The sequence below is a fragment of the Oncorhynchus tshawytscha genome, linkage group LG25 (genome assembly GCF_018296145.1).
Source record: "Oncorhynchus tshawytscha isolate Ot180627B linkage group LG25, Otsh_v2.0, whole genome shotgun sequence".
NCBI classification, from domain to species: domain Eukaryota; kingdom Metazoa; phylum Chordata; class Actinopteri; order Salmoniformes; family Salmonidae; genus Oncorhynchus; species Oncorhynchus tshawytscha.
The window spans coordinates 8,708,001-8,721,796 of record NC_056453.1 but is presented as its reverse complement, the minus strand read 5'-3'; positions in this window follow the sequence as shown (position 1 = coordinate 8,721,796).

Below are 13,796 nucleotides of genomic sequence, written 5' to 3'. Positions count from 1 at the left end.
AATTGTGCTCTAACAGTGTGGTTTATTTTTTGATTGACAGATTGCCTATGGAACTATGGAGAACAGACCTGTGACATTCTGTGGCTTCCCATGAGACAACTTGGTGAGAAAGTCACAAACTTGGATGCATTACCAATAACTTAGAGGTACGTCTCATCCACCTGAATCAATTTATGTGCATATGTTTGAATGTCTTAAACTTAAATATACTTCTTGTATATTGTAAAGTTGTATTGTTACGTGCACGAGTACAGTGAAATGCCTTTCTTCAAAGGTATGTCTATTAAGCATGCCTACACATGTATATGTCTTATCCACAAACATAGAACTGCTGAGAGCATGATTTTATTACCAATGATTGCAGTAGAGTAGAGTAGACCCTAACCCTGTTGTTCTTACCACTTCTCAGGCTAAGGTAGTTGACCCTGGCTCTGGAGAGCTCAAGCCTCTTCAGGGACTACTGTATGATGCTGGAGTACTGGGAAGGCCGTTGCCAAGACAGACGAGTGCATCACCAAAGAATCAAAGCCATTGTGTTGAGCTCAATTGTACCAACATTTTTGCAGAACCCGTTGGACCAATGTTATGTTTTAGCAGGCACAGGTTAACAGGAAAGGGAGGCCATGTACAGCAAAGTGCCTTACACAGCACAGTCAGCTAAACACCGACAGCCAAAAGATTTTGCACTATTTTTAGGACCAACCCTGATTATCTTGTGACAGCTTTGAAAACCACCTCATCAATCTGTGACTGTGACAAGCTGTGACAATCTGTGACAATCTGTGACAAGCTGCTTTTTACACCAAATAAAGGTTTTACACTTTTTAGCCATTTTAGCCACCAAATCTCTAGGGACCAAGAGTTGAGAGTTGAAGGACCTCTACCTGCCTTTTTGCAGTGCATTCGGAAAGTATTCAGACCCTTTCACTTTCTCCTAATGCTAATCTAATTCTAAAATGTATTAAATCGTTTTTTTTCTACACACAATACCCCATAATGACAAAGCAAAAACAGGTTTTTAGAAATGTTAGCAAATGTATAAAAAAAATAATATTACATTTACATAAGTATTCAGACTCTCTACTCTACTTTGTCAAAGAACCTTTGGCAGCGATTGCAGCCTTGAGTCTTATTGGGTATGCCGCTACAAGCTTGACACACCTGTATTTGGGGAGTTTCTCCCATTCTTCCCCACAGAACTATGCTTCATCGTTACAGATGGTATTGGCCAGGTGATGAGCTGTGCCTGGTTTCCTCCAGAAATGACGCTTGGCATTCAGGCCAAAGGGTTCAATCTTGGTTTCGTCAGACCAGAAAATCTTGTTACTCATGGTCTGAGAATCATTTAGGTAACTTTTGGCAAACTCCAAGCCGCCTATCATGTGCCTTTTACTGAGGAGAGGCTATCTTCTGGCCACCATTAAGGCTTCCTTCTACCATTCACCATGGCTTCCTTCTACCATTAAGGTCTTCTACCATTACCTGACTGGTGGAGTGCTACAAAGTTGATTGTCCTTCTGGAAGGTTCTCCCATCTCCACAGAGGAACTCTGCTTCTCTGTCAGAGTGACCATCGGGTCCTTGGTCACCTCCCTGACCAAGGCCCTACTCCCCAATTGCTCAGTTTGGCCGGGTGGCCAGCCCTAGGAAGAATCTTGGTGGTTCCAAACCACTTCCATTTCAGAATGATGGAGGCCACTGTGTTCTTGGGACCTTCAATGCTACAGAAATGTTTGGTACCCTTCCCCAGATCTGTGCCTCGACACAATCCTGTCTCTGAGGTCTACAGAGAATTCCTTAGACCTCAAAGGCTTGTTTTTTTCTCTGACATGCACTGACAACTGTGGGACCTTGTATAGACAGGTGTGTGCCTTTCCAAATCATGTCCAATCAATTGAATTTACCACAGGTGGACTCCAATCAAGTCTCATAGCAAAAGGTCTGAATACTTTCTAAAAAACCTGTTCTCACTTTGGCATTATGGGGTATTGTGTGTAGACTAATCCATTTTAGAATAAGGCTGTAACAAAATGTGAAAAAAGTGAAGGGATCTGAATACTTTCTTAAAATAAAACAAACTGCACCATTAAATGTCAGGTGTAGGCGTGTATGTTTTTATTGGGAGGACAGACGTTTTTTGCTTTTCCATTGATCTCAGTGGAAGGCTGTTAAGCCTGTGGGACACCTCTCGAACATTCCTATAGAGGCATGCAGACATACAGCTGGTTAGGATTTCCTCTCAGGTTCATTTTTTCCCACAATACATATGCTCTGCACATGACACTTGTCTGAGTCAGGTCTGCAATTCTTCTAGATGAGAGACCCAGACCCTGCCCTGGAACAGATCAGAGGGCCAAAAAGATCACAGGTGCCTTCGAGGCCTGCTGAGGGTTAGTCAAATACTTGAACATCAAATGGAAAATACATGTGGGGGTATCTCAGGAATGCATTGAGTTTGACAAATATTGATATTTGTTTACTGAATGCAGAGACTTTTCTTTGGGGCCATACTGTATGTCAATACTGTATGTCACTGACCAGCAAAGTACTGGATCCCAGACATGACTGCTGGAGATTTTGGCCCAATATTAACCAGCTTTAGTGATATTGACTGATCCAAAATATATTTTATGAACACTTTTGACTATGACCAGGCCAACAATATCTGTCATTCTACACCACAACTTGGATGTGGAGCACCAGAACAGCCCAAACCACCCAGTCAGTATGACACTGCAGTACCTGTGATATTCAGACAACCCCCAGATTCCAGAGGACCACTAACAAGGCTATTCTTCAGAAGCTGTTTGGGATACATTGTGATTTGTAGATCACTGATTCTGTGCAGTGCCTTGCTTAGTCCAATCCCCTTGAACATGCTGAGTAAATCCAATCAAAGGGACATAATAGCTTATGTAATCTCTAAATCAGCAATGACTAACTGGGATGAAGAGTTTAAAGTCTATATTGTCAGTAGCTGAGAGCAACAGAGCCAGTTCACTTCACAGCCTTCAATGTGGCAAAGCAAACCAGTGGTACTGGTCTCCCTCATGTGGCATTGAAGTGTAAAGCTATTTTAAATCTTGGAAAGTATGTTTGCTACGAAGTCCTGCATCATGTGTGATTCTATGTGATTCTCTGTTCCTCATAAAGAGCATAATATAATTTCAAATATCCAGGCCCCCCGAGTGGCACCGTGGTCTAAGGTGCTGCATCGCAGTGCGTGAGGCATCACTACAGACCCGGGTTCGATCCCAGGCTTTGTCACAGTTGGCTGTGACTCGGTAGACCCATGAGGCAATGCACAATTGTCTCAGCGTCATCCGGGATGTGGGAAGGGTTTGGCCGGCTGGGATTTCCTTGTCCCATTGGGCTCTAGCGACCCCTTGTGGCAGGCCAGGTGCCTGCCAGCTGGACGGTGTTCCCTCTGACACATTGGTGCGGCTAGCTTCCGGGTTAAGTGAGTAGTGTGTCAAGAAGCAGTGCGGCTTGGCAGGGTAATGTTTCAGGGGACTCATGGCACTCGACCTTCGCCTCTTCCGAGTGGGAAGGGGAGTTGCAGCGATGGGACAAGACTGTAACTATGAATTGTATATCATGAAAATGTAAAACTAAATATATATTCAAATGTCCTGTTTTATTAGATCAGACATCTGATCTAGCTATCATGTCTCCAGACTAGCCTAGTCTAGCCAGTACTGTAGCATAGTATCCCTGCATAGGTGCCTCTGCCCTGACCACCTGCTCCTTAGTGCAGCAGTCCTGGAGGAACACAGGCCAAGTTACGCAGGCGTGGGCTATGGGAGATGGAGAAGAACAGCATGCATTGTAGCAGTGCGGCGTTGGTGGTTTGGGAGTGTGAGGCGGCCATGGTAAGGTTCAGTCTCCTCACGTAAGCACAGTCTCCTCACGCCGGCTTAATAGACAACCCTTTACCTAAGGGATGGCTTCCCTTTGTAGGATCTGGCCACTGTACTCCTGATCGGGTCACATAGACCCCTAGAAATACACAGAAGTATTCAGTGATGGAGTGATGGAGAGCAGTGGTGGTCGGTGCCGTTGATAAGGATGATAATTTTTTTTATGAGCATCAAATCAAATGTATTTATATAGCCCTTCTTACATCAGCTGATATCTCAAAGTGCTGTTCAGAAACCCAGCCTAAAACCCCAAACAGCAAGCAATGCAGGTGTATAAGCATGGCCTTATTTCTATTGCAGCATATTGGATTCAACCAGTTCAATGTAACATCGATAGATTTCGGCTACTCACATTTTCTCCATACCCATCGTGAGGTTGCTACAACCTAGCATATGAATGAAAGTTTACAACATAGGTGCACAGGTCAAGATACATTTTTGTAATCAAAGTGACACATTCAATTCCGCCTTGCACACTCTCGCCTGCATCGAGCTGATCTAGCGTGTAATCATTAGTCCAACAGTTGCAAACGAGAGTTTCTATTGGACAAATTCAGGTATGTTTAGCCCCGTTTCGTTTGCTCCTGTTTGAGATTTTTTTTTCAACAGAATCGACTAAATTAATACACCCCTGATCACACGCAAACACAGTTCACTTTCAAAGCAGCGAGATCGTTGTATAATTCCTTCTCGCATATATGCGCTCTCCTCCCCTTTTGAACATCTGGACTAAGGTATGTAGATACAGTTGAAGTCGGAAGTTTACACACACTTAGGTTGCAGTCAATAAAACTCGTTTTTCAACCACTCTACAAATCTTCTGTTAACAAACGATAGTTTTGGCAAGTTGGTTAGAACATCTACTTTGTGCATGACACAAGTAATGTTTCCAACAATTGTTTACAGACAGATTATTTCACTTATAATTCACTGTATCACAATTCCAGTGGGTCAGAAGTTTACATACACTAAGTTGACTGTGCCTTTAAACAGTTTGGACAATTCCAGAAAAGGATTTCATGGCTTGAGAAGCTTCCGATAGGCTAATTGACATAATGTGAGTCAATCGGAGGTTGTATTTCAAGGCCTACCTTCAAACTCATTGCCTCTTTGCTTGACATAATGGGAAAATCAAAAGAAATCAGCCAAGACCTCAGAAAACAAACTGTAGCAATTTCCAAATGCCTGAAGGTACCACGTTGATCTGTACAAACAATAGTACGCAAGTATAAACACCATGGGACCACGCAGCCATCATACCGCTCAGGAAGGAGACACGTTGTCTCCTAGAGATGAACATACTTTGGTGCGAAAAGTGCAAATCAATCCCAGAACAACATTAAAGGAACTTGCTGGAAGAAACAGGTACAAAAGTATCTATATCCACAGTAAAACTAGTTCTATATCGACATAATCTGAAAGGTCGCTCAGCAAGGAAGAAGCCACTGGTCCAAAACCGCCATAAAAAAGCCAGAGGAGGATATTACTGTGTTTTACTTTATTGGTGAATAGGTGGCAACTATATTAACTTGTATGCTTTATCATTTAAATAGTTTAAATAAACTATCACAAGATTAAATAGTTTTAACCAATGTATTTCGTGATGAAGGGGGCATATCCGGATAAAGTCACTGTAAGTGCAGCTTTTGCATGCTTGGAGAGGTACCGTTATTATACCTCAGTGGGGGAGGTCACTATAGATGTTTCCCATGTTTTTGCAAGATACTAGTGGAACGAGAACATTTGGCAAAATTTCGTGGCCCGTGGTTGTTGACTACCATGAAACAACATCAACTGTCTGTCGTAAATAGGGTGACCACATTTATGATACCCAAATGCGGGACAACAGGATGATTTGCTGAGGAGTATTTTTTTCTGCTCTTAAAAAACATATATACACAGTACACGTCAAAAGTTTGGACACACCTACTCATTCAAGGGGTTTTCTTTATTTTTACTATTTTCTACATTGAAGAATAATAGTGAAGACATAAACTATGAAATAACACATATGGAATCATGTAGTAACCATAAAAGTGTGAAACAAGTCAAAATATGTTTTATATTTGAGATTCTTTAAAGTAGCCACTCTTTGCCTTGTTGACAGCTTTGCACACTTGGCATTCTCTCAACCAGCTTCATGTGGAATGCTTTTCCAACAGTCTTGAAGGAGTTCCCTCATATGCTGAGCACTTGTTGGCTGCTTTTCCTTCACTCTGCGGTCCAACTCATCCCAAACCATCTCAATTGGGTTGAGGTCGGATGATTGTGGAGGCCAGGTCATCTGATGCAGCACTCCATCACTCTCCTTGGTCAAATAGCCCTTACACAGCCTGGAGGTGTGTTTTGGGTCATTGTCCTGTTGGAGAAAAAAAATCACAGTGTCACCAGCAAAGCACCCCCCACACCATTACACCTCCTCCTCCATGCTTCCCGTTGGAAACCAAACTCTGTGAAGCATTTATTTGGGCTGCAATCTGAGGTGCAGTTAACTTTTATGAACTTATCGTCTGCAGTAGAGGTAACTCTTGGTCTTCCTGTCTTGTGGCGGTCGTCATGAGAGCCAGATTGACTGACCTTCATGTCTTAAAGTAATGATGGACTGTCGTTTCTCTTTGCTTATTTGAGCTGTTCTTGCCATAATATGGACTTGGTCTTTTACCAAATAGGGCTATCTTCTGTATACCACCCCTACCTTGTCACAACACAACTGATTGGCTCAAACACATTAAGAAGGAAAGAAATTCCACAAATGAACTTAACAAGGCACACCTGTTAATTGAAATGCATTACAGGTGATAACCTCATGAAGCTGGTTGAGAGAATGCCAAGAGTGTGCAAAGCTGTCAAGGCAAAGGGTGGCTACTTTGAATAATATTTTGAGTTGTTTAACACTTTTATGGTTTCTACATGATTTCATGTGTTATTTCATAGTTTTGATGTCTTCATTATTATTCTACAATATAGAAAATAGTACAAATAAAGAAAAACCCTTGAATGTGTCCTCCCTCCCTCAGACAATCCCACAGGTGAAAAGCCTGATGTGGAGATCCTGGGCTGGCGTGGTTACACGTGGTCTGCGGTTGTGAGCCCAGTTGGACGTACTGCCAAATTCTCTAAAAACACATTGCAGGCAGCTTATGGTAGAGAAATTCATTAACATTAAATTCTCTGGCAACAGCTCTGGTGGACATTCATGCAGTCAGCATAACAATTGCATGCTCCCTCAAAACTTGAAACATATGTGGCATTGCGTAACAAAGCTGCAAATTTTAACGTGGCCTTTTATTGTTCCCAAAACAAGGTGTTGTAATGATCATGCTGTTTAATCAGCTCCTTGATATGCCACACCTGTCAGGTGAATGGATTATATTGGCAAATTAGAAAGGCTCACTAACAGGAATATAAACACATTTTTTTGCACCAAATTTGAGAGAAATAAGCATTTTGTGCATATGGAAAATGTCAGAGATTTTTTATTTCAGCTCATGGAACATGGGAAAAAAACTTTACGTGTTGGGTTTATATTTTTGTTATAAAACTATTTATTTTGAGATATTGTCTGTGTATATTTGATACATCTAATTGTATATGTTGTATGATATGGCACTATCACCATTTGGAGCACCAAGGCCTGTAAATAAATCTACACTGAGCATGTCAACCTGCCTTGCCTGCTGCTGACATGCCCTTATGACTGTTACAAGGTCCCTATTTTACAATTACATAGGCTAGTCTGGTAGCCTCAATAAATAGACAAAGATTTGTAGTTGAACAAGTTGTTGCATGTGTGTGTGTATATATATATATATATGTTACTTGACTTGCTTTTAGAATGCACAAGACTTGACTCAAGTCTCGCCCCGTTCTACTTGGGACTCGACTTGAGATTCAGATCTTGTGACTTGAGACTTGCTTGTGACTCAAATAATAGTGACTTGGTCCCACCTCTGTATCACAACCAGCCGTGATTGGGAATCCCATAGGGCGGCACACAATTGGCCCAGTGTCGTCCAGGTTTGGCCGGTGTAGGCCATCATTGTAAATATGAATTTGTTCTTAACTGACTTGCGTAGTTAAAGATTCAATAAAATAAAACATTAAAATAAAGCTCTGGATGGAGCCGCTTGCAGAGAAGAAGGCATGATGACCATTGACCCAATGGTCATAACAGACACTGGGCTAGGAAGACAAAATGACAACCTCCCTTTGGTGGGGAACTGGGGGTTGTGCCATACAGGCCTTTTGTGGTGAGGGAATCTTCCAACAAACAAATGTACAGTGAGCAAAAAGTAATGTCAAGAGCATCGTTATTGTGAAGGTTTTCAATGTGGAAAGTTCACCTAACTGAAGTGTTTCATGGCCCTCTAAATCATTGTCAAAGAAAGGCAATAAGGTATTTGGGTTGTGGGTAGAATTTAAAACGTTTGCTGCTGGCTGCTGAAACATCACTACTAGACTTGTTAAATGAGCAAAGCATATTGTTTTGGACCCTTTTCCTCCGTATGATAATAAGTTACAGCTGTGAAGAAACCAACTGTAAACACAGGCAAAACATAATGTGCACCCAGAATGAATTATCTTCTCCTGTTAGTTCTACCCACTGAGAGGGACTGTTTCAGTATATGCAACTCATTTAGAAACTTATATGAATGTGATTAAATGCCAATAATTGAAAGGGAATTTCTGTGTTGTTCACACCATTGGTTTGTTATTTTCTTGCCAGCTATGTCAAAATAACAGGGGACCTCAAATGGTTATTTAAGAGTCTAGACAAAATTATCATGATTCTACATGTTTCGAAACATGTAGAATCCTGAACATTTCGTCTAGACTCTTAAATAACAATTTGAGGTCCCCTGATCTTTTGACAGTGGTTAAACATGATAATGTTGGGGGGAATTATTTTGTGTGATCCCTTCTACATATACAATAATATGAATCTACATCCTAATTTAGAAAGAAAACTATTTTGAATAGTTTTCGCGTAGTTTTATTTCATTTACAAGTACAAAGGTCATCCACCAGGTGGCAGTGTGGATTTAAGGTTTCGTGGAGTATCTCATTCAGTCTTGTTTCTAGTCAAATCAAATTATATTTGGCACATACACGTGTTTTGCAGATGTTATTGCGGGTGTAGCGAAATGCTTTCGTTAGAACTGTTTTGAGGGCAGAACAAATGTGACTGAACAGTCAGTGGGCAGAGTTTACACTCATTATTTAATCTTACTCTTTCTCAATGCATCTTCCCTCGTTTCCTTGACCAGTCTCTCCTCACTGCTTCAAACCGCAATGGAGAAGGTCCAAGTGGGGTCCTTCGACCTTGCTCACTCCAGTTAGCTTGAAATGTTGCCAAAGGTGCTATCGAATTGGTTTGTACTTGTACGTTGTCAATCGGGCGGTCATGTGTGAGGCAGAGGACCCTGGTTCAAGCCATAGGGCAGCGCCTTTGAGGGCTTCCCCATTTTAATGTAGTCATAGCAAGATAGACCCAGAGCCTGACGTTTCCAACGTGAACTAATTCATCATAGCGGGTAAAACAAGCAGTGGGCAGAGCGCGTTCTAGCATGTATTTGCACTCTGAAATGTGTGTGTACAATTGCTCAATTCGCCCTTGCACTCCTTCTAAACAATGGCAAATAAAACTTTGGCAAAGGGTAAAGTCTACTAAACTTAGTCCACTCTGTTTGTTACTGATTGTAGTTTTGGAAACAGAAAACTGTATGGAGATCAAATGTTTCATCGATGAGAAAGTTGGCAGAATGTAGGCCAAAATCCATCTCGCCCCATTTCCTTCCACTGCCGGCCACTGGGCTTCCTACCTATCATTACCATATTTGTTAATGAGTGGAAACGCCAACCGGATGCATCACAGTTACAGGTGCTTCAACCAACTACTGAGTAAAATGTCTGAAGACTTAAATGTGATATTTCAGTAAATGTTTAGATTTATTATTTGCTCAAATTTCTAAAAACCTGTTTTTGCTTTGTCATTATGGGGTATTGTGTGTAGATTGATGATAATTATTATATAGTTAAATTAATTTTAGAATAAGGCTGTAACGTAACCAAATGTTGAACAAGTCAAGGAGTCTAAATTATTTCCGAATTTACAGTGCATTCGGAAATATTTTTTTTACCCAGTACTTGGTTGAAGCACCCTTTGGCAGCGATTACAGCCTCCTGTCTTCTTGGGTATGACACTACAAGCTTGGCACACCTATACTTGGAGAGTTTCTCCCATTCTTCTCACCTCCCTGACCAAAGCCCTTCTCCTCCGATTGGTCTGGAACCAACAGACTGACTCAGTACTGGTTCCCCTTGTATAGCCAAGTTATTGTTTCTCATTGTGTATCTATTATTAAATGTTTTATATTATTTCTCTATTTTCTTTCTCTCTGCATTGTTGGGAAGGGACTGTAAGTAAGCATTTCAATGTTAGTATACACCTGTTGTGACAAATACAACTTGATCATACTAATTTGATTTTCGTTTACTATGTTACGTCTACCCCCGAGTCCAGGTTGTTCAGGCAGAGCTGCCCTCAAAACTAGGGCCAGATTATATCCAAGCTGCCCTGTAGCGCAACTGCACTAGACAGCCAACAGCTGTATTAAATATAATTAAAAGGCACATTTTCGTCTGTCTATAGTGTGGATCGGATTGAAACCTGGCCTAGATCAAAGGAAAACTCCAATATACAATCTGTATTTAGCTCGTCCTAAAACGCTAGGATTGAATTTCTGTTATTTGGATTGTGGACTCCCTGAAGTTGATTTATAGTTGGCTTTATATATTTTTATTTTCTCAACATTTGAAGACAACTGATCATACATCATGACATATGACTAATAGACTGATGTATAATCAAAATGTTTATTTGAATCTAAAAATCCCATAAAATAAATCTGAAATAAATTAACAAAACTATGTACATTAAAACACACAATATTGCAATTGAATAAAACTGATAAAATAAATGTGAAAATATTTGCACAGGATGAAGTGCTACTTACTTCAAATATAGGTTGCCAACACACAATTGTGTGATATACAGTGCATTTGGAAAGTATTCAGACCGTGACTTTTTCCACATTGTTACGTTAGTCTATTCTAAAATGCCTTACATTTTTTTTTAAATCCTCAAAGCTACACACAATATCCCATGTCAAAGCGAAAACAGGTTTTTAGATTTTTGTGCAAATGTATAAAAATTTAAAAAAAACAGAACCCTTATTTACATAAGTATTCAGACTCTTTGCTATGAGACTCAATTGAGCTCAGGTGCATCATGTTTCCGTTGATCATCCTTGAGATGTTTCTACAACTTTATTGGAGTTCACCTGTGGTAAAATTCAATTGATTGGACATGATTTGGAAAGGCACAGACCTGTCTATATAAAGATCTCACAGTGCATGTCAGAGCAAAAACCAAGCCATGAGGTCAAAGGAATATTCCGTAGAGCTCAGAGACAGGATTGTGTCGAGGCACAGATCTGGGGAAAGATAACAAAAAATGTCTGCAGCATTGAAGGTCCCCATGAACACAGTGGCCATCACTCTTAAATAGAAGAAGTTTGGAACCACCGAGACTTCCTAGAGCTGGCTGCCCGGCCAAACTGAGCAATTGAGGGAGAAGGGCCTTGATCAGGGAGGTGACCCCGATGGCCACTGTGACAGAGCTCCAGAGTTCCTCTGTGGAGATGGTTGTCTTTCTGGAAGGTTCTCCCATCTCTGCAGCACTCTACCAATCAGGCCTTTATGGTGGAGTGGCCAGACGGAAGACACTCCTCAGTAAAAGGCACATGACAGCCCACTTGGTTTGCCAAAAGGCACCTAAAGGACTCTCAGACCATGAGAAACAAGATTCTCTGGTCTGATGAAACCAAGATTGAACTCTTTGGCCTGAATGCCAAGTGTCATGTTTGGAGGAAACCTCGCACCATCCCTACGGTGAAGCATGTTGGTGGCAGCATCATGCTGTTAGGTTGTTTTTCAGCGGCAGGGACTGGGAGACTACTCAGGATTGAGGTAAAGATTAATGGAGTACAGAGAGACCCTTGATGAAAACCTGCTCCAGAGCACAACAGGACAACAACCCTAAGCACCTAGCCAAGACAACGCAGGAGTGACTTTGGAACAAGTCTCTGAATGTCCTTGAGTGGCCTAGCCAGAGCCCGGACTTGAACCTGATCTAACATCTCTGGAGAAACCTGAAAGTAGCTGGGCAGCGACGTTTCCCATCCAACCTGACAGAGCTTGAGAGGATCTGCAGCGAATGGGAGAAACTCCCCAAATACAGGTGTGCCAAGGTTGTAGCTTCATACCAAAGAAGACTCAAGGCTGTAATCGCTGACAAAGGTGCTTCAACAAAGTACTGAATAAAGGGTCTGAATACTTGTGCAAATGTGATATTTCATTTTTTATTTTATGTTTCATTTTTAAAAAACCTCTAAAAACCTGTTTTTCCTTAGTCATTATGGGGTATTGAGGAGGGAAAAAAACAATTGAATCCCTTTTAGATTAAGGCTGTAACGTAACAAAATGTGGAAAATGTCAAGGGATCTGAATACTTTCCGAATACACTGTATATTTTTTTTTTTCTTCAATAAGATAACACTGAACATTAAGAAAAACTTTCAGTTAAAATCCCAAAACTGAACTGGCAAAAGTGGTCTAAAACACCATGACAACACCACTCAAGTGGACAACTTTAAATATGTGATCAATATGACCAATACTGTGCACCATATGGTAGGAAGCCCAGAATACTCACCACAACAAGACAAGAAGGATTTCCTTCATCATCCCTTCTGAACATGTTTTAAGCCAACACATGTTTACGGTTTCTGTTCAATTTTAACACCGACACACAAACAAAACTGTAAAATATTAGATTCTTCAAATGGTTACTGGAATTAAACTCAAGGTCAGAAAGGCAGATGAGGTTGACATAGGATATTTAAACCACCATCAATTATTGATGGGCAATATGTCAGCCTGTTAGGAGCAGGTCCATGTGGTGAACGATCATTCCAGGCTATTAAACACATCTACACCGCTGTGCCAGCTGCCAAGTCATTAACCGTAGTTTTCCATTCATAAATGGAAAATAACAGATGGAAAGTTGCAGGAGATAGGGTCTCTCCACAGCCTGAGGCAAAGCTGCTAGATACAGTAATATAGACATGTGCATCTTATTTCTTCTGACTCTGGCTAATCTATAGTCTCTCACCTGCTACAGTATCAGTTGCCACGCACTGACAAATCGTAACAGTTAAATAAAATAGACTGAGTGTACAAAACATTATGAACACCCGCTCTTTCCACGACAGACTGACCAGGTGAATTCAGGTGAAAGAATTCAGGTGAAAGCTATGATCCCTTATTGATGTCACTTGTTAAATCCACTTCAAATCAGTGTAGATGAAGGGTTAAATTCATTTTTTTTAAGCCTCGAGAAAAGTGACACATTGGTTGTGTATGTGTGCCATTCAGAGGGTGAATGGGAAGACAAGATTTAATTGCCTTTGAATGGAGTATGGTAGTAGGTGCCAGGCGCACCGGTTTGTGTCAAGAACTGCAACCCTGCTGGGTTTTTCACGCTCAACAGTTTCCCGTGTGTATCAAGAATGATCCACCACCCAAAGGACATCCAGCCAACCTGACAACTCTGGGAAGCATTGGAGTCAACATGGGCCAGAATCTCTGTGTAACGCTTTCGACACCTTGTAGAGTCCATGCAGAGTCCATGCCCTGACGAATTGTGGCTGTTCTGAGGGCAAAAGGGAGGGGGTAAAACTGAATATTAGGAAGTGTTCTTAATGTTTTGTACACTCAATGTATATTTGAATCCCCCACCGTTTCCTCTATAATA